Genomic DNA, 26,065 nt, shown 5'->3' on the forward strand with positions numbered 1-26,065 from the left:
TTTTCTTCATAACCTTTTCTCTAGCTTACCTTATTGTAAGAAGAATACAATATATAATATATATAACGTACCAAGAACAAAATACATATGTTATCGGTAAGCCTTCTGATCAGCCGTATGCTATTAGCAGTAACGTTTCAGGGAATCCAAAGTTATATGCAGATTTTAGACTGCATGGGGTGTCTGCTCCCCTAACCCCTGTGTTGCTCAAGTTTCAAGTGTACCACATACTGTATGATTCCATTTATGTGAGATTCTAGAAAAGAAATATCTATAGTGACTAAAAGCAAGTTTTGGGGGCCAGGAGTTGGGAAAGGAGCAAGTGCAAAAGTGCGACAGAGAACTTTTTTGAGATCTGTATCTTCATTGTAGCGATTACACAGTTGTATGCAATTTACAAAAATGATCATACGGTACATTTAAAATTGGTTGATTTTACTGTTGCAAATAATGCCTTTAAGAAGAAAGAAAAATAAATCCTATTCATCCCTTAAGCCTAGGTTTTGCCACCTATTTATAAAAACTTCCTTTATTCTTTCTGTTGGAAGCACTATTTCACTCCTTGAACTCCCAGAATTCTAACTCTTAGGATGCTGTTTTCATGTTGTCATTTTGTATATTTCAACTCCCCTGCTAGTCTTATTTCTTTGGGGGCAGGGATTATTTCTAATTTTATCTTGGATTCTCCAAAGCCTAATTTTTGCTTATCTTGCTATTTATTTTTTTCTCTCAAAAGCAGTGGATAGAAAGCATCATTCCATTTAATGAAGGGTTCCAATTAATTAGATTTCAGACTGTTTTTTTTTTTTTTACTGCAAATGTATACTTCAGAAATACATTCAGCATAGGGAATTATGATCTCTCGCAGTTTCCTTTAAACAACAAATGAATTCCTCCCCCACCCCAGATTCCAAGTTTATGTGTTCCTTTAAAAAGTGTCTCATTAACAAAAAAAAAAAGTATCTCATTGCTGATGAATGAAAAAAATTATTTTTGCTAGCACTAAACTCTAGGAGATATTAGATGAAGGGACACTGGGACAACTGAAATAACTCAGTTTGGTACTTTGTAAAAGAACTAAAAATGTTCTCTGATTAGATGTTTCTCATATTATTTTCTATAAAAAGCCAGATGTATAACATTAAATTTGAATTCATTGATGACCTTTTCACAGGACTTTTGGGATAACATTGCCCTGGTTTGTTTGATGATCTGCACACAAGTTGAGAGTTTACCAAAAGGAACAGGTAACTGAAATATTTGACTTCTGTCAGATAGCAGCAAGCAGACTTTTAGAATAAACTGTATTTAATCAATTTTTAATCAGATTCTCTCATGAGTCTCAGATATGCCTGTATTCTGTATTGTCGAGTCCAGGGAAAATCCACACAATCTAGGGGACAGACTTGTATAAATGGCAAAATTGCCATTTGTAAAATCTTTAGGAGCCTGATTTATCTTTTTGTCCAAACTTAGGGCTACTCCACTTCCCTCATGGAAAGTACCTGAAGGAAGACCAGTTTTTAATTTTCTCAAAAACAGCTTTGAATCCAACATTTTTGAACATGTACTCCACTGAGACACATAGTGCTATATGAAGTATACAAAAGAGATAATTGAATCTGAAAATGTTATAAAATGTAGGAAAAGTAACAAAAAGAGAATTTTAGAGACTGAGAAGCCAGACCTAAACTCCTAGCTCAGCCACCTAACACCTCTTTTGGTGGCCCAGTCTATTGCCACTATTCAGTTGTGCCTTTGTAGAAGGAAAGCAGCTGTAGAAAATAAGCAAATTATGGGTATTCCTGTGTCCAATAAAACTTTATTTACAAAAAGACAGTTGGCTGTCTAGATGTGACCCATGGGCCATATTACGGATTCCTACTTTAACAAAATAGCACAGATTTGGAAGTAGAAAACCCAAAAGCTTTCTACCCAGGAAATAGAAAATCCATCTCTGATGTGAACTGGCTGCATATTGATGATGAACCAAATCATTTAACTTCCTTGTGAATTACTCTTTTTTTAGTAGTAAAATAAAGAGGTGGGACTATAGTGATCTGTCTTCTTAAAATTTCCTGTCTTTAAATTTTAAATACTAAAAAAGAACTTTTTTTTGGGGGGGGGGCATAAAAATCACCTTTTCCTAAAGGATAAAGAAATAACCTAAGGATGAAATCAATGCAATGTTGACTTTACACTGGTTACAGAAGCTGGGCTTAAAACATTTTACACACATATTGCTTCTTCCCTTTGGAAACTTTGAGATCTAAAAGAACTTCAGTCTTACAGTCTATGAGAATGAACCAGTGACTTCCAAATCAACATATTACCAATAACTTTAGTGATAACTGGATACTTTAATGCACATTTCTTCTGTATATGAAAACTATGAGTTACCTGTAGGTTTTGTAAAAATAATTACATTATATCACTCTAGGGTAGTATAAGTGGTTAAAAATAAAAAAGCTAACTTTTAAAAAAATCAGTAGCACCTAACCTATTTGATATCTATATTAAACATATATTTGATATATAAATGTATATATTAATATAATTACATATTAAATTAATATTGTATCTATATTAGCAACCTGCTCATTTTAATCTCCATTTTACAGATAAGGAAACTAAAGTTCAGAAACATAAGTAACTGGTTTAAGGATACATAGCCAGGGTAAGTGTCAAAGCTGAGATAGAACTCCATGTATTAGTCTCCTATTGCTGTTGTAAGAAATTGCAGGAGACTAAGTTGTTTAAAATGGCACAGATTTACTATCTTAAATTTCTGGAGGTCAGAAATCTGACATTAGAATCAAGGTTTTGGCAGGGCTACATTCCTTCTGAAGGCTCCAAGGGAGAATTCTTTTGCTTGCCTTTTCCAGCGTCTAGAGGGTTCCCATAGCCCTTGCCGTAGTGGCCCATTCCCATCTTCAGAGTCAGCAGTGGCCAGTCAAGTCACTCAGACTCTGACCTCGTACAACGAGGACGCTTGTTACTTATTACATTGAGCCCACTCAGATAATCCTGGATAATCTCTTAAGATTCTAATTTAATCACATCTGCAAAGCCTCTTTTGCTCTATAAGGTAACATTTTCACAAGTTCCCGGGATTTGAATGTGAATGTTTTGTGGGTCCATTTTTCTACCCTCACACCCAGAAAAGGAGAATTTTTTTCAGAGATTCCACTTTATCCTCAGCATCTCCTACAAGGGAGGATTTGCCATCCCATTAGACAGATAAAAGATCCTGAGGTGGAAAGAATCTGTGACTTTGCCAAAGTTTTAAAACTAGTTAGCCAGGGTGGGGTGGAGTGGGGTGGGATGCTCTTAATTCCCAGTCCACAAAGCTCTCTGTTGGATCATACTTCCATAACATTTTTATCAGTATTAGGCATTTGATGCTAATATGGGTAAATTGCTTTCATGTCTCCAGATAATCAAACTTGAATTCAACCCAAATTAGACTTGATTCAATTCACTTGCCATCTGTTAGCTTGTTTGATACTTTCTGGCTTTAAAAAAAAAAAAAAAAATCTTTTCCTGAAGGATAAAGGAATAAGCTAAGGATATAATGGATGCAGAGTTTTAACTTTATTCAGCTACCTTGAAAATCTCTCTTGTTACTGTAGTGTTTAGACTCAGTGGTTGAGGGTATATGGAATGGTTAAGGGTACATTTTACATTAAAAAGAGAGAGATAAAAAGGATATCTTAGAATGGATTTTTTTTAAATCCAGTTTCAATTTATTTTCTATTTATAGAACTTTTTTCAACATGTATTTCCTGTCTATTATGCCAGTGAATAAGTAGTTGAATCTGTACTGTAAATTTACTTCCCTAGTCTGTAGATACTTAACTCTTTACTTTCTTTTTGAAATAGTAGCAATGGAGAGAAGATAATACTTCAAAAAAAATAACAATTAAAAGGAGTCCTTTATAGAGCTTGTGTTTTGTAATTGCTATATGAAGTATTAATGGAGATGATAAATGACACATAACTTGTCTCTTTTAGTCCATTCCTTCAGTTTTTCATCAGTAGGCTAGTTCTCACAGTTAGATGTTTCTATTTTACCAAAACCAGGTATTTCCACATATTTCACATATTAGACTTTAGCTATTCCATAATCCACCATTTTTGTTGTTTCATTTGTTCTGTTATTCTAAACAGTAGTTTGATTTTTGAGTCATTTTTCTAGCTTTTTTCCTTGGGCAGGAAGGAGTTTTTTTTACCTCTGTACTACCTTGTATAAAATTCATAGGTCTTCTAGTTAATGGAAGCAGTTAAACTGAAAAGAGTAGAAGGAAGGATGAACACAGTAGTTGACAATGACATCATTCTGAGAGGAAACTACGGGCCCGGCCAGTGTGAGTCCCGGCCAGTGTGAGTCCCGTGGTAACAATGCTGAGACTGGGAATGCCGTTTCCCCAAGCTCCTGGTGGTCGTAACCAAGGAAGTAGCAAAGTACAGAGTAGAATTGCATGTGGTGGTTCTCAAGGCGTATGAACAGTATGATGTAATAGAATTGAGTGGGGGATCCCTGGGTGGCGCAGCGGTTTGGCGCCTGCCTTTGGCCCAGGGCGCGATCCTGGAGACCCGGGATCGAATCCCACATCGGGCTCCCGGTGCATGGAGCCTGCTTCTCCCTCTGCCTGTGTCTCTGCCTCTCTCTCTCTCTCTCTCTCTCTCTCTCTCTCTGTGACTATCATAAATAAATAAATAAATAAATAAATAAATAAATAAATAAATAAATAAATAAAAAAGAATTGAGTGGGAACTGAAGTGAGCCAGGACTGGGTTCGAGGCTTCCTGCTTCAGAGCTGTGTGGCCCTGGGCAAGAAACCTGATCTTTTCAATCCCCCATATCCTTCTTTATTAAAATGATAATTGCTGTTACTGTATGAATTAGAGGTATGATTTATATAGTAGTAGTAGCCTAGTAAACAGGTGCTGTAAGGATAAAAATACAGTAGATTGAAGGTGGTAGGCACATGCGTATAGCAGAGTGTGTTTACATTGGATTTTCACTGCCCTAAAATTCCCTGGGCTTCAGCCATTCATACCTTCCACCCCCTAAATCCTTGGAAACCACTAATCTTTTTACTTTCTCCATAGTTTTGCCCTTTCTAGAATGTCATAGTTGGAGTCACATAGTATACAGCCTTTTCAGGTTGGCTTCTTTCCATTTGTAATGTTTATTTATGGTTCTTCCCTGTTTTCATAGCTTGATAGCTCATTTCTCTTTATCTCTGAATAGTATTCCATTTTGCAGATATACCACAGTTTATCCAGTCACCTATTGAAGGACACCTTGATTGTAATTATGTATAAAGTGGCTATCATTTGTGTGCAGATCTTGTATAGACATAAATTTTCAACTCCTTTGGGTAAATACAAAGGGGCAAGATGCTCATGTTGAGCATCTTTTCATATGCTTGTTTGCTGTCTGTCTTTGGTGACTTATCTCCTCAGATTTTATGCCTATTTTTTAGTTGTGTTGTTCATTTTCTTACTACATTTTAAGAGTTCTTTGTATTTTTGGATAGCACTTCTTTTTCAGATATATCTTTTGCAAATATTTTCTTCTACTCTGTGGCTTGTCTTCTCATTTGCTTGACATTGCGTTTTGCTGAACAGAAGTTTTTAATTTTAATGAAATTCAACTTATCAATTCTTTCTTTCATGGATTGTACCTTTGGTGTTGTATCTTAAAAGTCATCACTAAATGCAAGGCCATCACTAAATGCAAGGCCATCTAGATTTTTTTCTTATATTATCTTCTAGGAACTTTATGGTATTGCATTTTATCCTTAGGCTTTATATTCAATTTTGAGTTAATTTTTGTGAAGGGTATGGGTCTTTGTCTAGATTCTTTATATATATATGTCTAGTTGTTTCAGTATCATTTGTGGCAAAGATTACCTTTCTTTATTGAATTGCCTTTGATTCTTTGTCAAAGGTCAATTGACTATCTATGGATCTATTTTTGGGCTCTCTCTTCTGTTCCACTGGTTTGTCTGGTTTTTTTTTTTTTTTTTCACTAATACCATACTACCCTAATTCTTATAGCTTTATAGTTAGTCTTAAAGATAGGTAGTGACTCCAGCTTCCTCAAAATTGTGTTTGCTCTTTCAGTTTACGCTCTTGATTTTAATTCCATAGACTATGCTACAAAGTATAAGAATAAAACTTCATGGTATTGTCCTTTGGCTACATATCCAGTAAACAATAGAAATGATTTCTTTGTATCCTATTTTCCCAGATATTTTTTCCTTTTTCCCAGATTTTAATCATCCCCATCCTTATATATATATATATATATATATATATATATATATATATATACATATATATATATATATACATACATACATACACTAAAACCCACTACTCAAAGAATGGTCTGTGGCTCCAGACATACTGAATCAGAATCCTGACCTACCAAATCAGTATTTTTATAAGATATCCATGTACTTTGTAAGCACATTAAAGTTTAAGAAGCCCTACTCTAAAAAACAACTTTTATCTGACTGACTATATAATAACTTCACTTTTTAAAGTTTGAAAACCACAATCAGGATCTAGGCAGTTTTTGTTTCTTCATTTTAGAATCTGCTCATTTCAAACCTGCTGGTCAGACAGAAGATAACATATAAACCAGGAAACTAGCACAGTCAATAGAAACTTTAATGTTAACAGATGCTTTAAAGATCTTACAGTAGAATCAAATGTGATTTACATCATTCTGCTTGTTAATGAGGAGACATATCTGGAAAAATGTTGCTAAGACCAATGTCAAAGAAATTACTGCCTATGTTTTCTTCTAGCTTCATAGTTTCATGTCTTACATTTGAGTCTTTATTTATTTTTGTGTATAGTATAAGAAAGTGGCCCAGTTTCATTCTTTTGCATGTAACGATTCAGTTTTCCCAGCATTGTTTATTGAAGAGACTCTCTTCCCCATTGTTTTTGTTTTTTTTTTTTTTGTTTTTTGTTTTTTTTGTTTGTTTGTTTGCTTGGTTTGGTTTGGTTTTTGCCTCCTTTGACATAGATAAATTGACCATATAAACATGAATTTATTTCTCGGCTCTCAATTCTGTTTTATTGATTTGGATGTCTGTTTTTGTACCATATTGTTTTGATGTCTACAGCTTTGTAGTAATCTTGAAATCTGGAATTGTGATACCTCCAGTTTTTTTGTTCTTTCTCAAGATTGTTTTGGCTATTCCAAGTCTTTTGTGGTTCCATACAAATTTTAGTATTATTTGTTCTACTTCTGTGACAAATACTGTTGGTATTTTGATAGAGATTGCACTGAATCTGTATGTTTCTTTTTTTTTTTAATTTTTATTTATTTATGATAGTCACAGAGAGAGAGAGAGAGAGAGAGGCAGAGACACCGGCAGAGGGAGAAGCAGGCTCCATGCACCGGGAGCCTGACATGGGACTCGATCCTGGGTCTCCAGGATCGCGCCCTGGGCCAAAGGCAGGCGCCAAACCACGGTGCCACCCAGGGATCCCAATCTGTATGTTTCTTTGGGGAGTGTGGACATTTTAACGTTATTGATTCCTCCAATCCTTGAGCATGGAATGTCTTCCCATTTGTATCATCTTTAATTTCTTTCATCAATGTCTTATAGTTTTCAGAGTACAGATCTTTCGCTTCCTTAGCTAAGTTTATTCCTAGGTATTTTATTCTTTTTCATACAATTGTAACTGGAATTATTTTCTTAATTTTTCATTCTGCTTTGTTTTTAGTGTGTAGAAATGCAACTGATGTCTGTATGTTAATTTTATATCCTGCAACTTTACTGAATTCATTTATATCCTGTTAGTTATGGAAATGGCTAAGTTTCTTGTTTCTTGGTACTTTTCCTGCAAATCAACTTTAAACAGTTATGACATGTAGAAATATACTTTGCAGTAACTCACCTCTGGGGCAAAATATATTATCTTTCCCATTACAAATGCCATTACTTTTAAGAAGCATAGGGTTTGGAGTTAGACAGGCTTGAGATCTAATATTAACTCCACTACTTCCTGATTTTATACCAACTGAGTATCAGTTTCCTCATCTGTAAATTGGAGAAGATACCCTCCAATATAATGGCTAGGAGGATTGGATGAGGTGATAACATAGTTTCCAGCACGGTGACTGCAGTAGCTCAACAATTGTTAGTTTCTTTCCTTTCCTCTACCCCCAAAGAGTCACATACTCTACCAACTGAGCCAGCCGGGAGCCCCTCTAGGGAATAAATTCTTAAAAAGAGGTTTCACTTCTGTCTTTTCAACATAAAGATCTATATATTACCCTCAAATTTTATTGTGTAAATTGGTAAGCTTTTGTATATAAATACCGCTCTTTCCCCATTTATAGACATTATCTGTTTTTTCATGAAGAAATTATCAGTTTTGCCACCCATTCATCAATCAAGGCTCTTTCTAGTATTGAGAATACTTTATGGCATCTAGCATATTCTAAATATTGTCTTTTCATTATTTCTGGCATATCATCTGGGAAAAGCTAATTCAGAGTCTGTTTTTACTTTTTTTTAAGATTTTATTTATTTATTCAACAGAGAGAACACACACAGGGGGAGTAGCAGAGAGAGAGAGAGAGAGAGAGAGAAAGTCTTTTTAAAAAAGACAGAAGGGGGATCCCTGGGGGGCTCAGTGGTTGAGTGTCTGCCTTCAGCCCAGGGTGTGATCCTGGGGTCCTGGGATCGAGTCCCGCATTGGGCTCCCTGCATGGAACCTGCCTCTCCCTCTGCCTGTGTCTCTGCCTCTCTCTGTCTCTCTGTGTCTCTAATGAATAAATAAAATCTTTTAAAAAAAAGAGAGAGGGAGAAATTAAAAATAAAAAAAGACAGAAGCAGTAGAATCCTTAACTCTGCGTTAGGTCTCATACTCACCATATTGGCTCACCTTGTGTGTTTCCCTTTATGCGTCTGACTCATCTGCCTTCAAAGTTGGTATGCATTTTACACTCTGATTTGTTCCAAATGAAGCTAGCTTTAGTATTAATTCAGCCTTCTAGTTGGAACTACGTATAAAATAAAAGTGGGTGGTACTGTACCCTTTTACATGGAGTTGCACATTAAGCTATTCACATCCTCTATGTTCAAGAAGCATTGTGTTTTCTTTTTGCCTAGATTTTTGGATTATTGACTAGTTGTGTTCTTCATAATTTAATAATAGATTATTTTCCAGAGTAATTAAAGAATAGTCTTAGTCTGCCTACATTGGTACCAATCACTGCTTTAAGTATTTGGGCTGGAAATTGTGGTTGATTTTGATATTTAATCATCTTGAGTTTTGTCTTATCTCAGAACACAGGACTGTTAGAAGAACCCACTTGTCTGCTGAACATCCTACTGAAATATTTTCTTATTTAAGGGTGGTAGTGGATAAGGGCAGGACCAAAGTTGGAAAATTAATAGGAATCTACCAAAAATTGTTAAAGTAATAGAAAATTTCAAAAAACTATTGAATCATTGCACAGAAACCTCTTGATGAAGATTTCTTGTTATATTTGACTTTTAATTATGTCCATATTAATTAAATTCTGCTTGAATAATTAATTCTACCTCTCATTTTTAGGCAAGAGCCAAGGGAAAGTAATACAATTTAAATGATGTTTGTCATGAGGGAGGCTTTTCTAGTCTGTAACTACAAATTTTGTCATTTCTATTATTGGTTTACCTTCCCCTATGAATTCTTTGGATTTTTATTCTTTATTGATTTTAAGCAATAACCATTGTCATGCATCACAAACAAGCACCATTTTCTGCTGTAATCTCTAACTTCTCCAAGGATAACCGTGTTTAGACTTCTCTTAGGTTTCTCTTCAAGTTGATTTTCCCTGCCATTTGTCATTACCTCAGAGAGGGAGCTAAGGCTGCTCCTGGCCTGCTCGGTGCCAGGTAACATCCATGTCTCACAACACTCCTTCTTCTCCACGGTCTGTATTTTATCTGTATTGTGCTGCTGCTTCCCTTCTTTACCACGTCACCTGCTCAGTTTTCAGTGCCATCGATAAATCAGAAGCCAGTCTTTCTCAGTAACTCTGGAGAGATTTGGGGAATTCTTTTTTTTTTTTTATATAAATTTATTTTTTATTGGTGTTCAATTTGCCAACGTATAGAATAACACCCAGTGCTCATCCCGTCAAGTGCCCACCTCAGTGCCCGTCACCCAGTTAACCCCCACCCCCCGCCCACCTCCCCTTCCACCACCCCTAGTTCGTTTCCCAGAGTTAGGAGTCTCTATGTTCTGTCTCCCTTTCTGATATTTCCCACTCATTTTATCTCCTTTCCCCTTTATTCCCTTTCACTATTTTTTATATTCCCCAAATGAATGAGACCATATAATGTTTGTCCTTCTCCAATTGACTTATTTCACTCAGCATAATACCCTCCAGTTCCATCCACATCAAAGCAAATGGGGGGTATTTGTCGTTTCTAATGGCTGAGTAATATTCCATTGTATACATAAACCACATCTTCTTTATAGATTTGGGGAATTCTATACTATTAGAATACATTCGGAATTGTGGTGATTCAAGGTAATAAAGAGAAGTGATGAGTATGAGAAGCTAAGAAAACAAAAAGCTTCTAGGATTTCTTTCTCTTTCAAAAAACATATGTAGAGTATTTTAAGACCTTCCAGTAGGGCAGCCCCGGTGGCGCAGCGGTTTAGTGCCACCAGGATGTGATCCTAGAGACCTGGGATTGAGTCCCACATCGGGCTCCTTGCATGGAGCCTGCTTCTCCCTCTGCCTGCCTCTCTCTCTCTCTCTCTCTGTGTGTATCAAATAAGTAAATAAAATAAGATAAGATAAGATATAAATAAGACCTTCCAGTAGATTATACCTTTTTCTCCAGTGCCCACAATATTTAAAGAAAATCAGAGCATGGCAACCTGTCATGTGGGATTTCCATTTGCACTATATTATTCCCTAAACTAGCAGTGTTGTCAAGGCTACTGCTTGACAGGCAAATTGGGGAGGAAGAGAGCTGGATCAGGAGCTTCATGTGATCATTGACCCTCACCTGTTGTCCATTTAACAAATGACCTTGAAGAGTTCGTATAATCTTGTCTTTGGTAGGAAAATGGTAGACCCAGAGTTCGACTGGCTCTTGCTTATAAAAGTTAGACAGATTATAGAGCAATAGCAGGGCTCACAGGCTTATTAGCATGAAATACTGGCTGATCCAGAGGGAGGTGCAAGAGTGATGGTATTGTTGCTGCAAATGATTGTGGGAGACACTTGTGAGTATTGCACAGTGAATCTGCACCTTCCGTGGACACTCAGTTTAAGGGGAGGCTTCCTCGGGATGGGGCTTCCGCAACACATGTCTAATAGGTGCATTCATTTTAATATGCTTATTCATTGAATAGGCTTGATTAATTAGTACATGTCACCATCTGGTACTTAGTGAGACTATTCATTTTTAAAATGTTGAAATTGCAGGGAATGGTGCACACCAATTAAAATCCTTTTAAATGGATTGTGTTGGTATAAAGTATACGTGCAGGAGGACCTCATTGGAATTCAGCATGCATCTAAGGGTACATACATCAGCCTGAAGTCAATTAGAACAAAGGAAGTCAAGAGAAGAGAAAATGAAAGAAGAGCTGTCCTTTTTCTGAATGTGTCTGCTCATACATTGGGCTTTCTCTATTTGTTTTTCTGTTCTTCCTCTCACTTGTCATGATTGTCCTCCAACTTTTTATTTTGGATTCTTTCTTTCTCTTTCACCCTCCATTTTTGTCTTTTTGTTTGTCACTTTCTCTCCTTCCCATCTCATCATTCTCCAGTCATACATTAAAATAGAAGAGTTGGAGGAATAATTTTATGTACTGATACAGTAAAAATTGTGTCCTTTGAAAGAATGAGTTCTAATTGGCCAAATTTTCTGGATAATTGTGAGCTCAAGCTCATTAAACATTAAAATGTTTTAGTTAGAAGAATCATTTGGTGTTTATGTAATCTACATTTTTTAAAATGCATATTAAGATTTGGGTACTTTTTCAACCTCTATCTACCTTTGTTTTCCAAATTTGCCATAATGTGGATATATTTTATAATTAAACTTTTAAATAATAAAACCATTTGTATGAAAATCTTTCCAAAACATTTCACACTTGTATTGTTTTCTTCCCTCTTTACATAGGATACTCAACATAATTTAACATTTTCTTAATATCTTGCTAGAGTCACGGTTAGTCATGGTGCCATTCTGGAAAAGTGCAGTGATGCTCTTATGGGATTTGGGCTGTTTGTCCCACACTGAGATGCTTTCTGTAACTCTTAAGTTTTTGTATTTTTCTTTCTATCCATTTGCAGTCAGGTAGTCGCTTGTCACTTGCCATTTCTGTCTGAACGCTTCTGTCCCATTTTAAGCTTTTAGGTCTGTGAAACCAGATAATAAAAGCATTATTTGTCTGAGAAGTATATGGGTGCCAAAGCTGAATAAGAAGCTAAGACTAGGGCAGCCTGGGTGGCTCAGCGGTTTGACGCCTGCCTTCAGCCCAGGGCCTGATCCTGGAGACCCGGGATTGAGTCCCACGTTGGGCTCCCTGCATGGAGCCTGCTTCTCTCTCTGCCTGTGTCTCTGCCTCTCTCTCTGTGTGTCTCTCATGAATGAATAAATAAAATCTTTAAAAAAAAAAAAAAAAGCTAAGACTAGCAAGTGAGAAAGAGGAAGTTGTATACAGACAGCCTAAGTACCATGTGATGGGAATTATTGGGAGGAAACAGTTAATTTTAAGAGGAAGATCTGCAGCTTCACAGGGGACTTGGCATTTGACTAAACGTGGAAAGTTTTATAGAATTTTGAACAGTTGTTATATGGGTAGACATGTAGGAAATGATAATTTAAAAAATGATAAGCCAGTATCAGGCACAAAAGAAAGAGCACTATGTTTTGTCTTAAGGAGTCCAAATGTATTATAGAGCCAACTGAAAACCACTTTTGATTGCATGAAGAAGTAGAGCAGTAAACTGTATTTTAGAGGAATTAAGAGATAACAGGATACCATCCCAGTACAAAAAGTGATGAAACTGAGGATTCAAGTGATGGCTAGAGTTGTACGGAGATCTAGAGAGTACGGATTGGAGGGACAGAGCCTGTCAATTAATTGAATATAGCACAAGAAGGACTTGGGGGAGGGGTGGTGGTCAACACTGACCCAGCCTGAATGTCTGCCAGTATTGTGGTACCATTAATTGTTAATGGTGCCTAGAACAAGGTGGAGCACATTTTGTAGGAAAGGTAATTCTATTTAGAGAGGTCTAGTAGGCAGTTGGAAACTGAAGTCTGGAGCATCAAAGCACAAGATGTGCAGGCTCTGGGAAGTTATTCCCAAATATTACATATTTGGGAATAGACAGGATCACAGAAGGAATTATTAGAAAAGAGTCTTTTTAAAAGAGTAATAGTGGAAAGGGCATTTGGGCACCTTTGTGGGGAAGCAGTGGGACATAAATATCTCCACTCAAATTAACATTATCTCAGCTAATAGTTAAGTGGATAGAGGTTGCATAAATCAAGGGGAGCACGAGAGAGACTATTAGGGTTCGTCAAATTATAAGTAGAGCGTTCAGTTTTATTTCTGTACCAACAATACCAACAAAACTGATCTGAATTGATCAAATTAAATTTGTCAAAAACAAGAGTAAAGAGTCTAAGAATGAGACCCTAAGGCTCTTTCCTACCTTGTCTATTTTTCAGCTGTGCCCTGAATAGATAATCTTGCCAGATAATTATTTCCATAGAGAAGAGTTGTTTCTTATTATATATGAGAAATGCTTTTAATTGTTTGAGGTTATTAAAGGACTCTGACTGCAACTTTATTTCTCCCACCGTTAAATTTGTTTGAATGATTCAAATTGGCATTTTAACCCAAATTTGCATTCACATTATCTTTTGATTGTAAAATTTCAGAAAGGCTTTAAAAAGGCTTTAAAATTCATGTTACCAGACAGCATGTTCACTATGTTAAATACATCTTTGTATCTGTGCGTGTACAATTTAATCTTTACAAAAAGGAGACCTAAAAGGGTATATAGTAAAATTTGGGGCTTGGGGTTTTGCTTGTTTGTTTGCATATCTTTATTTTCTGATTGCTTTTACAATCTAAAAAATTTGGTTATTTTTATTTAAAAAATATAAGTATCATAAGACCTATAGAGTTTGAGTGACTTGCGTAAAGCAAAATTTCATATCTAATTAGTAATGGCCTTGAGTGTTCGTTTTTGCTCGTGGGGGTCAGTTCTACTGCTTGGTGAGTTGTGGTAGGAATGGCAGTGCCATCCAGTGCTCGTGGCAGCCACGAGGACCAGGATGCAGCACCTCCTCAGGAAAAGCGGGCATGCGGCTTGTGGCTTTTCACCCAGAGAAGCATGGGCTGGCTCTAGGGCTCCAGTGGTACGAACCGCCGGCAGGTACCTTCACTAATAAGGAGAGTAAAGGCCCAGCATACTGTCGGAAGGGTGAATTAGCTTTTCCTCTGCCAGATTATGGTCTTGGTTATTAATTATCCGCTGACTCCCCAGAATCCAAGCTTCTGCTGTTTGTTTGTTTCTGAGCTGTGGAGCGAGAGGGAGAATCTTAAGCAGGCTCCATGCCCAGTGCAGGGCCCAGTGAAAGGCTGGACCTCACAAGCCTGAGTTCATAAACTGAGCCAAAATCAAGAGTCAGTTGCTTAACTGACTGAGTCACCCAGTGCCCTCCGCTGTTTTCTAAGTGTTGCCCTGTGGAAACCTGTTGGCATGTGCTCTTGCCTGTCTGGATGAAGCATCCTTCGTGCTCCATCACTGGCCCCATCCCTTCAGTTATTCAGCCCAAGTTTTATTCTTCTGTGTTCATTTTGTAGTAAAGAAAAGATAACTAGAGAATTGTCACTTTACCTTTTCTCCTTTCCTCCACTTCATCCTGAATCTTTTATATTGTTCTCACCAAACTATTTGCACTCAAGATTTAGAATTAACTTTATATAAGATAATAGCAATTAGGGCAGCCCGGGTGTCTCAATGGTTTAAGCACCTGCCTTTAGCCCAGGGTGTGATCCTGAAGACCAGGGATCGAGTCCCGCGTCGGGCTCCCTGCAGGGAGCCTGCTTCTCCCTCTGCCTGTGTCTCTGCCTCTCTCTCTGTGTCTATCATGAATAAATAAATAAAATCTTTAAAAAAAAGATAATAGCAATTAATGTATTTTTTTAATGGGGAGAATTTTAATCACATCTGTGGCTTTGAACTATGTTTGCTATTTTCATTCAGGTCTCAATTTTCTCATTATTTTTACAGTCGAAGTAATATAAATGGTTGCTAACTTAATTCTCTACAGTCGAAGTATGCCTCTGGGAAAATCCTCTTTGATCTTTATGTTGAGACACCCCAGAGTCATTGTGTCAGTCCCTGTCCCTTTCCACCAATGTCCCACTAAGTTGACAAATGTCCATTTAGCTTCTCAAATCAGCACCTGCCCATTATTCCCTACTGCCACTGTGTTAGTTTGGGGCCTTACCTGCTCTGGTTTTATAATAGTTGTACTAGCCACATTGCCTCCAACCTTGCCTCCTGTCCATGTGCCCTCTTCCGTGTGCACCTGAATTCTTAAAGCACAAGCAGTATCACATTATCACATTACCCTGTTGCTCAGCAACTTCTTCCTATTTTTTTTTAAGATTTATGTATTTATTTATTCATGAGAGACACACAGAGAGAGGTAGAGACACAGGCAGAGGGAGCAGCAGGCTCCCCACAGGGAGCCCAATGTGGGACTCGATCCCGGATCTGGGAATCACACCGAAGGCAGGTGCTCAGCTGCTGAGCCACCCAGATGTCCCAGCAACCCCTTCCTGATACTCTCGGACAGCATCTTTTAAGACTAATGTAAAAAAAAAACACAGGTCCAAAACGGAATGCTAAAGTTTCTTCACAAGGCAGCTTAGAACTTGGAATGCATTTTCCCTGAGAAATAATAGGTAGTAGACTGGTGTGCAAGTTAGCTAAAACTTTTCAATTAAACCATTCACAGTAATTGAGACCCACCAGCAGAGTTACCAGTATCTCCATGGAAATAGCATAGCCCAACTGATATATCAAGGTGGCGTTCGGATGTGTGTGGAGAGTGTTGGAAAAGATCACTCCCCTTTCCTGTCCTCCACTGATTTAGAGATTTAATAAAAGAGGAAAGAACTAATATTAACAGACACTTATTATGAATTAATCTCTGTGTTAGGCACTTTATATAGTTTGAGCTAAAATTGATATATAACATTGTGTAAGTCTTAAGTTGTACAGTGTTAGTTTGATACATTGATATATCGCAGTATGATTAACACCATAGCATTAGCTAAAGCCTCTGTTGTGTCACATATTTATCATTTCTTTTTTGGGTAGAACATTTAAGATCAGTCTCTTAGCAACTCTGAAGTATATATAATACAGTATTGTTGACTATAGTCCCTAAGCTGTGCATTAGGTCTCCAGAACTTACTCATCTTCTAACTGTAAGTTTGACCAACGCTCTCCATTTCTCCCACCCCTCGGTCCCTGGTAATCACCACTCTATTCTCTGTTTCTGTTGAGTTTGACTTTTTTAGATTCAACATATAAGTAATATGTCACAGTATTTGTCTCTGTTTGACTTATCTCACTTAGCATAAGGCCCTCAAGATCTCTTCATGTCACACTTTCTTTCTCCCGCTACGTTATCTTTATCCATTCATCTGTTAATAGACACTTGTCTCCGAATCTTGGCTGTTGTGACTGACACTGCAGTAAACATAGGAGTGAAGATACCTTTTGATAGTCTGTTTTCATTTCCTTTGGATATATACCCAGAAGTGGGATTGCTGGATTATATAGTAGTTCTATTTTTAATTCTTTTGAGGAACCTCCGTACTGTTTTCCATAGCGGCCAGACCAGTTTACATCCCCACCAACAGTGCACAGGACTCCCTTTTCCCCACATCCTTGCCATCACTTGTTATCTGGTATCTTCTTGGTGATAGCTATTCTAACGGGTGTAAGGTGATATCTCCTGGTGGCTTTGATTTGCATTTCCCAGTAACTAGTGACAGATATCTTTTCATGTACCTCTTGGCCATTTGGATGCATTCTTTGGAAAAATGTCTTTTTGGTTTTTTCCACCCTTTTAAAAATCTGTGATTGTGTTTTCTTGTTACTGAGGTATATGAGTTCTTTATATATTTTGAATATGAACTCCTTATCCAATATAGGTTTGTAAATATTTTCTCCCATTCTATAGTTTATCTTTTGATTTTGTTGGTTGTTTCTTACGCAGTGCAGAAGCTTTATAGTACGATGTGGTCCCATTTATCGTTTTTTATTTTTGGTGCCTGTATTCTCGTGTCATATTCAAAAAATTGTTGCCAAGACCAATGCCAAAGAACTTTTAACCTCTCTGTTTTCTTCTAGAAGTTTTATGGCTTCAGACCTTACATTTTAAGTCTTTAATCCTTTTTGAATTGAATTTTGTGTATGGTGTAAGATAAGGATTCAGTTTCATTCTTTTTGCATGTGGCTGTCCCGACTCCATTTATTGAAAAGACTTCTTTCTCCATTGTATATTGTTGGCTTCTTTGTTGTGAACAAATTGACCATTTATACGCATGGGTTTATTTCTGGGCTGTTTATTCTTTTCCATTGGTCTGTTTGTCCACCAGACTCTTTTAATTACTATAGGTTTATAGTATAGTTTGAGTTTCAGGAGTGTGATGTTTCTGGCTTTTCCTTTTTCAGGATTGCTTTGGCTATTTGGGATCTTTTGTGGTTCCATACAAATTTTAGAATTGTTTTTTCTTTTCTGCGAAAACTACCATTGGGGTTTTGATAGGGATTGCATTGAATGAGAAAAGAAGAAATAAAATTGATGATAAAATTATGAGGGACGCCTGGGTGGCTCAGTGGTTGCGTGTCTACCCTCATCTCAGGGTGGGTCCCTGGGTCCAGGGATTGAGGCCTGTGTTGGGCTCCCTGTGGGGAGCCTGCTTCCCCCTCTGCCTGTGTCTCTCATGAATAAATTTAAAAAATTATGATATGTTTTTATATGTAGAAAATCCTAAGGACAAGCCAAAAAACTGTTGGAACTGATGAGTGAATCCAGTAAGGTCCCTAGAGACAAAATCAATATACAGAAACCAGTTGTGCTTCTGTATACTAACAACAAAAATATCTGAAAAAGAAAGAAAAAAAATCCCATAAAAATGAATAAAGTATTTAGGAATAAATGTAATAAAGGAAATGAAAGATTTGTATAATGCAGACTGTAAAACTTTGATGAAAGAAGTTCAAGGAGACACAGACAAATGGAAAGATGGCCTGGGTTCCTGGATTGGAAAAATTAATATTGTTAAAATGTCCATGCTACTCAAAGCTATCTATAGGTTTAATGCAATCCCTGTGTATTTTATCTTAATTCATTTTAACAACAGCCTTGTGAGGTAGATGATTATTATACTTCTTTAACAGATGCTTAGCAAATTAATAATGTAAGTACGATCACAAGAAGAATGCTTACCTAAGAGAATATTGTTTTTTTGTTTTGGGTTTTGGGGTTTTTTTGAGAATATTGTTTTTAAGCACTACTTTCAAACTTCAGTAACTTATAGGCTCCTTTTTTTTTTTAATTTTTATTTATTCATGATAATCACAATGATAATCACACAGAGAGAGAGGGAGAGGCAGAGACATAGGCAGAGGGAGAAGCAGGCTCCATGCACCGGGAGCCCGACATGGGATTCGATCCCGGGTCCTCAGGATCGCGCCCTGGGCCAAAGGCAGGCGCTAAACCACTGCGCCACCCAGGGATCCCTTATAGGCTCCTTTTAACTGGTAAAAAACTTCAGTCTTTTAGTGTTGATACACATTATTACAATTTTACTTAAACATGAACAAAATTAGATATAAATTCTTTATGCTTGTATTTCTTATTTAGCTCTAAACTGAAACAAACTTAAAAGTTAGGTACAAAAAAACCTATAAAACTAATGACATGCAAATTAACATTATTTTAATACAATGATGGTATTTTGCCAAACTGAATTGCTACTCACAACAGGAGTACAAAGCTGTCTGCCAACCCCAGAGGTGTCTTGGCAGCCTTCATTGCCATTGGTGCCCTTTTCTGCCACATTTCTAAGATGTTGAAAATCCAGGATTGGTGCAACGTATAGTGAGTGCACCATTATTTCATTTTGACCTTTACTTAGTGGGACTGTATCATTTACCTATCAAGTGAGCCTCCTTTTTTTCTAATTATTCCTTAACAATTAAAATAGTGTGCTTGATGCCAGTTTAGATTAGAAAAATAAATGTCTATGTACATTTGCAATCATGTTGCAAATGCTTAGTTGCTGTGCTTAGTTAATAAGTGGCCATTGCAATGATCCAGCATATATTTATATTAATTTTAGATGTAAACTTTGTTTTCAGTTCAATATTAAAGTTCTTTTGGAAAACTCATAGACCTTGGGAAAGAGATCTTGGATTCCTGTTAGATACTCTCGTTCAATGTTTTTATTATTATTTAACATAATATTAATATTTATGACCATTATTTATTTGTAACATTATAAAAATAATTCTTATTTGTTTATTGGAATAAGTCCTCTAAATACTTCTACCAGGAAAGACTGTTACATTAGTTTATTATGGTATCTCTTTGAAAGCAATATATTTATATTTTTTAAAGTACCATGTAACTCAGACTTTCACTAATTTAAAAGCGCTTTTTCTCTTTAAAAGTCTAAATTATAAATGTTTTACAGAATGTACTGTTAACTGTTTTCCATAGCTGGGGAAGGTAAAATTTAGTTTGGTTGGAAAAATAATACCTCATAGCAAATATACAAGTCCCGCAAGACAATAAAGCCTCTAGAAACTGAGAAGTGTGGTAGCAAATGACATTATTCTTCCTCTGATGCTGCTGCTATAAACATTCTAGTGGACTTCTCTCAGAATAATTGACTGTTTTGTTGGTCAGAAACTTCCTTCCCAACTTCTTTTCTCCCTTTCTCCTCTTTTTATTAGCTTTGAATCTTGCACTGTCCTCATCTCCCCTCTTTCTTATTCCCTTACTTTATTTTTAAGATTTTATTTTTTTTTAGTACTCTTTACACCCAGTGTTGGGCTGGAGCTTACAATCCTGAGATCAAGAGTCATATGGTCTACCGACTGAGCCAGTAGGTGCCCCTTTATTGCCCTGCGTGATACCAGAGATCACCTGTCTCTTCACATCTCAGCTGGTCTGCAGTCTGGCTTTCTTCATTGACAGTGGGCTCCGTGGTCTTGGGCGACAGGAAGGAAGGACGCAGCAAGGCAACTTCTGACAGCATCTCACCATCCACTTCTCAATATAGCTAATAGGGTGGCTCCTGAAAAATCATGCTTAATTTGCCTCCAGATATTCACTCTGAAGCACAAAAAGCACAGCTTTGGGGCAGCCAGCTAATTGTATGTGCCTGTTGGTCTACTTGTAGCTTCCTTTGCTGTGAGCACACGGATCCTGCCCACCTCAGAGCTGAGCTGGGAAGGTGTGAGTTGTGCCTACTTCTGATGCTTCTTTGTCCATGTGCTGGGCAGTGCTGCTGCTGCTGCCGCCACGTGGACTGCATTTCAGGTACCAGCAAGTTTACGTCTAAAGCAGCCTCCAGTTACCGTGCACGGAGAGCTGTACCATTCATAAGCACATGTGCGTTCATCCATCCTGACAGTCACTTACCATGTGACCTTGGGCCAGTCTGTTTCTTCATTACTGCAGTGAACCTAGTGGTAGTGTGTACATCATAGGTCCTTTTTTTTTTTTTAAGATTTTATTTATTTATTCATGAGAGACACAGAGAGAAAGAGGCAGAGACACAGGCAGAGGGAGAAGCAGGCTCCATGCAGGGAGCCCGACGTGGGACTCAATTCCAGGACCCCAGGATCACACCCTGGGCCGAAGGCAGGCGCTCAACTGCTGAGCCACCCAGGGATCCCCCCATCGTAGGTTTTCATGAGAATTAAGAGTTTTCATCTGTAAAATGCTTCAGGTGGTGCCTGGCTCTTAGTTGTAAGATGCTAGCTAAAATTGTTATTATTCAGCAAGCATTTACTTACTATTTGGTATATTCCAAGCAATCCAAGAGATGGAGAAGTGCAAAGGACACAGCCTTGCTCCCAGGAACTTCTGTAACTACCGCACCACATGGTGTTTAGGAGGTCAGGTGAAGCCTCATCACATGGGTGAAGTTTGAACTGGATCTTAAAGGCTAAATAGTTCTGGCAAATGAAATAGCATCAGAGGCAATACATGCCAAGCAGAGGGACAGCTCGTGATCAGAATAAAGCTGGGAAAGATTGTGGGGCCCTTGGCTATTGTTAGACGAGATTTTAGCCTCTTCTCTGATTCATAGCTTCGTAAGCAGGAGCTCTGAGGCGGGTTCACTGTACCTTTTGGAACTTACAATCTTAAAACTAGTTATTAACAAGTTAATGAGAATAATTATTATTACTATTTGACTGGCGCGTCAAAGACTGTGAACTCCATGAGGTGGGAGCTAAGCGCGTCGTCACGTGGCCGGGACGCGGCCGCCCCGTGGCAGGGCAGAGAGTGGTCGGGAGGAGCTGGCGGTGGAACAGTGGAAGCCGATGGGCTCCCTCCTCTCAACAGAGCTTTAGTTGAATTTTCCAAATTAAGCAGGTCTTACTTTGCCTTAGTCTATAAACAGGAGAACCTCACGTCTTAAGGTCTTGCCCGGTGCTGTGATGGCAAAGAAGGGATTTTCTTTTTTTTCCTCCACGGAGGGGTGGGGCCGGGGTCAGATCTCAAATTAGGAAGGTTCCTGTTACTCATGGAATTTCCATTTCTGTTCCAAACGAAAGCTGTTTTATCTCCCGCAAAGGCTTTTCCTGCCGCTTTGCTTTCGCTTCCTCTGCGCCCGCTCAGTCCTGGACCAGGGCCTTGGCGGGGGCTTGGCAGGCAGCCGAGCTACGGGCTCCGCGGTGTCGCCGTGGAACGAGGGAAGGTTGGGAGCGGCGGTGGGGAACACGCGGCAGTGTCCTCCCCTGTCCTTCCCTTCCCGTGGAACAGTGGCCCACGTGTTCCGTTACAGCGGCCTGACGAGAACCTGGACTTGTTCATTTGCCCTGGGATCCTGGAGATGGACCACTGTGCGGGATGCCATAGAGGCGGCGGCTCCTCCCCGACAGTGTCCTTAAAAGCCCGTGTCCAGCCCTGAGGACTCTGGACTCTGTCTCTATGGCAGTGGGACAGATTTTATGATGAAAGATAATGGCCTCCGGAGTCATAGGATCGGGAAGGAGCTTAGCACTTCATTCCCCGTCCTCCTCCATTATTAACAGATTCTCCTTGGGTGCCTTTAGGAAATCCTCCTTATATGGTGTCTAATGTGCCGCCTACACAGTCCCCCCTCCGCCGACTGGGGAATTACATCCAGCTTGAGGAGCTCCAGCTCTTTCTGCGGGCCTGTTTATTCCAAGATTGAAATCCAGGGTGGATTTAGTCGTTTTGTATCAAATCTGCTCGGAACTGTTGGACTCGAAGCAAACTAATTATTGTCGTTGTCTGTATAGCAGTAGAGAGAGTGAAAAACAGTAATAAGGTCTTAAAAAGCTGTCATGACTTGAAGTGAAATAGGCTACTCTTCAGTAGCCTCATCTGTATCCTGAAGGGCTTTGGTCTTGAAAACTGTCAAACACGACATCGGATTTCAGATCGTGGAATCTCGGTTAGCTTCTCGGGGCAGCTCCATTCAGTGCTCTCATCGACCATTCCGTCTGTAGGATTTGCTTTGAGATTGTAAGGAATGTGGAAGCAAAGGGGTTTTTCTTATCAAACACTCCATTTGGGTACTCTCCCTATCAGACCTGTCTCAGCAGAGAAATAGAAGGTACCAGGTAGACTGTCCTATTTCCTTAAGTGCCTCAGGAGACATATATTTTCTTTCTCAAGCATAACTTTGGCGACTAGGGTTTCCCAATTTGGCGGGGTCAGTGTTGAGCAGACAAAGTTGCTAGTTACCGAGTGCCATTGAGGTTATTTCACAAAGGCAGTAAAGCCCAAGAATTGCTCCTTGGACAGAGCTACATCCGATCTGGTACGGCTTCTCTTTCTGAGAGCCCGTTAGGAGTTAAAATAGTTTTGACAGTGGCTTTAAGTGCACATCTTTGTCTCCAAACATAATTAGTGTTGAAAAATGAAGGCCTGCCAGTTAGGGCTTTGTGGCTTAGACAGCAGCTCCATCTGGTGCTTGCTGAAGGTGTTTGCTTGATTCATCTCCTGGTTTCCAGAGTCTCAATTTTATCGATGGCTTTCTATTGCACACAGCACTGACGTCAGCTAATTGTGTTCCCGGTGAATCTCATCTGTCCTGATGATAACATGATAGCTGCTAATCAGCTCAACAGCCGTCTCTTGACTGAATTAACTTACTAGCACTCGATGTGGGGAACTATTTTGACTATTATCTACCAGGCTTGAAAAAGAAAATATACTGTACTACTTATTTAAAAGAGAAGATTGAATCCCTCTCTGATCAGTGGTGGATTTAACTGCATTAATGAGGTATTATTAGGCCAGAATGCCTTTTTCTGTTTAATGCCACATAGTGCTAAGTAGATAGGGGATGTCTTTTTAAAAATAATTCTTGGTGACTGATGTGAACTACCCTAAATTATTGATAGAAATTACTTCCACATAGTAGGATTACATGTGATTTCTATTTTCTTTTTTTTTTTTAATTTTTATTTATTTATGATAGTCACACACACATAGAGAGAGAGAGAGAGAGAGAGAGAGAGGCAGAGACACAGGCAGAAGAAGCAGGCTCCATGCACCGGGAGCCCGATGTGGGATTCGATCCAGGGTCTCCAGGATCACGCCCTGAACCAAAGGCAGGCGCTAAACCGCTGCGCCACCCAGGGATCCCTGATTTCTATTTTCTATTTTACACTTTGAGCATATATAACAAAAGAAAGAAATCTCGTGTAACAAAAGAAAAAATAATTTAAAACAAACTGTAGTGTATAGGTTGCTATAGCCTTGAGTTCAGATCTTTTGTCATTCATCATGTGGCCCTTTTAGGGGGCTTCAGCTTTCCTCAGCCGTAAAACAGTAAGATTGAAATGGAGCCTACCCAATTTTAACCTTCTTAGTTTTGAGATCATCTACCTTTTTCCTGTCTCTTCAGCCTCTCCCACTCTCCTGTGTCTTTTTCCAATATTGACATTCAACATGATCTCATTATTGTCATCTTAAACTAAGGAAATCCTTTCTGGGCCACCAGCCCTTTCTTCTGCTTCCCACCTAAACTTCTTCAAAAAGTTATCTACAGTTATTCGCTCTTCAACTAACCGCATTCTCCTTTCCTTTCCATCCCCACTGCTGCACCAAAATAATTAAAGCTAAACTCACCAATGAGCTCATGTTGCCAGGTCTAATGGGCACATGTAGATCTTCATTCCTCATTACCTGTCAGTAGCATTTCAAATAGTTGTCTTCTCCTCCATTAATGAAGTCTCATCTGGTTTCTGTATCATCACCATTATGGCTGTTATTTTGAGGTTTTTTTTTTTTTAAGATTTTTTTTTAATTTTTTAATTTACTCATGAGATACAGAGAGAGAGAGAGAGAGAGAGAGGCAGAGACACAGGCAGAGGGAGAAGCAGGCACCACACAGGGAGCCCAACATGGGACTCGATCCTGGGACCCTGGGGTCACACCCTGAGCGGAAGGCAGACACTCAACTGCTGAGCCACCAAGGCGTCCCCCCCCGCTCTAGTTTCTTTTTAGCCTGGATATTCCCATAGTAATTCCCAGACAAGAACAGCATAATTATGTTCTGTGTTCCAGACTTCTAAATTCAACTGCTTCCTCTATTATATGGTAACAAAATATGGACTTAATAACGGTAGTCTCTAAAAGTCACACCTCCTCCAACATGGTTTATTTCAGTAAATGGCCCTACAAATCATTTAAATACATAAACCCAAAATCTCAATACCTATTACTCTCTCCAGAATCTAATCATTCATGCATCTACGTTTCTCTGGCTTCCCTGATGCCCCATCCTAATCCAGGTCCTCATCATATCTTATTTTGCTCACAGTGGCCCTTTGAACAGCCTCCTGGATTCCTGTCGTGTTCCCCCAATTTATTTTCCATATAACAACCAAAGCTGTCTTGCTTTTTGAGTCATATGTTATTGAGGTTTGATTTATGTACAGTAATAAATCTTTTTTTAGTGTCAAATTCAATGAATTTTGACAAATGGATGTAGTCATCTAACCACCACCATGCATTTGGATTATTCCAGTTTTTGCCTATAAACCTTTGTGTACATGCTTTAGTGTAAATATAACTTTTCATTTATCTTGGGTAAATATCTAGGGGTAAGACTGCTGGGCCCCATGGAAAGCTTACATTTAACTTTATAAGAAACTACCAAACTCTTTTCCAGAGGGGCTGTGCCATCTACATTCCCATCAGTGCCATGTGAATTTCACTTGTTACCACATTCTCCCCAGCATCGCTTTTCATTTTTGCTTTAACTGTAACCATTCTAGGGGAGGCATAGTGGTAGCTCAGTGTAGTTTCAATGTGCATTTCTGTATGACTAAGGATATTTAGCTCCTTTCACAAGTTTATATGCAATCCATATATCTCTGCTCAAACTTTTTGCCTTTAAGAAAAAACATCAGATTTGTTTTCTTTCATTGAATTTTGGAAGTTCTTCATATATTCAGGATACAAAGTCCTTTGTCAGATATTTACTTGCAAAAAATTCTTCATCTGTAGCTTGTCTTCATTCTTTTATCAATATCTTTGTCAGAGCAAACATTTTTAATCTTAATAAAACCCAAATTGTCTTTTAAATGGATCAGGCTTTTTGTGTTGATCTGAGAACTCAGCCTAACTCAGGGTCACAAAGATTTTCTCCCATTTTTTTCCTCCTAAAAGTATTATAGCTTTGCATTTTATACTTAGATCTATGATCCATTTTGAGTTAATTTTTGTGTATGAGGTGTGTGGTA

The 26,065-nt window shown here is 38.3% G+C and overlaps 1 protein-coding gene across 46 annotated transcripts in view; it reads left to right on the forward strand.

Annotated features, from left to right (window-relative positions):
* PEAK1 (pseudopodium enriched atypical kinase 1) overlaps nucleotides 1-26,065 on the forward strand; it is a 294,889-nt gene that overhangs the window by 191,622 nt on the left and 77,202 nt on the right. For 5 of the 46 annotated variants that reach the window (XM_072809791.1, XM_072809790.1, XM_072809804.1 and 2 more), the window contains one exon: nucleotides 1,175-1,247. The exons of 40 other annotated variants lie outside the window; for them this stretch is intronic. The gene's annotated coding sequence lies outside the window, so the exon portion shown is untranslated. Of the gene's footprint in view, nucleotides 1-1,174; nucleotides 1,248-2,638; nucleotides 2,678-26,065 lie in introns of those variants that run through there. One more of the 46 variants, XM_072809806.1, reaches the window with a different exon arrangement.

Source organism: Canis lupus, chromosome 32, assembly GCF_048164855.1.
Source record: "Canis lupus baileyi chromosome 32, mCanLup2.hap1, whole genome shotgun sequence".
Classification (NCBI taxonomy): Eukaryota; Metazoa; Chordata; class Mammalia; order Carnivora; family Canidae; genus Canis; species Canis lupus.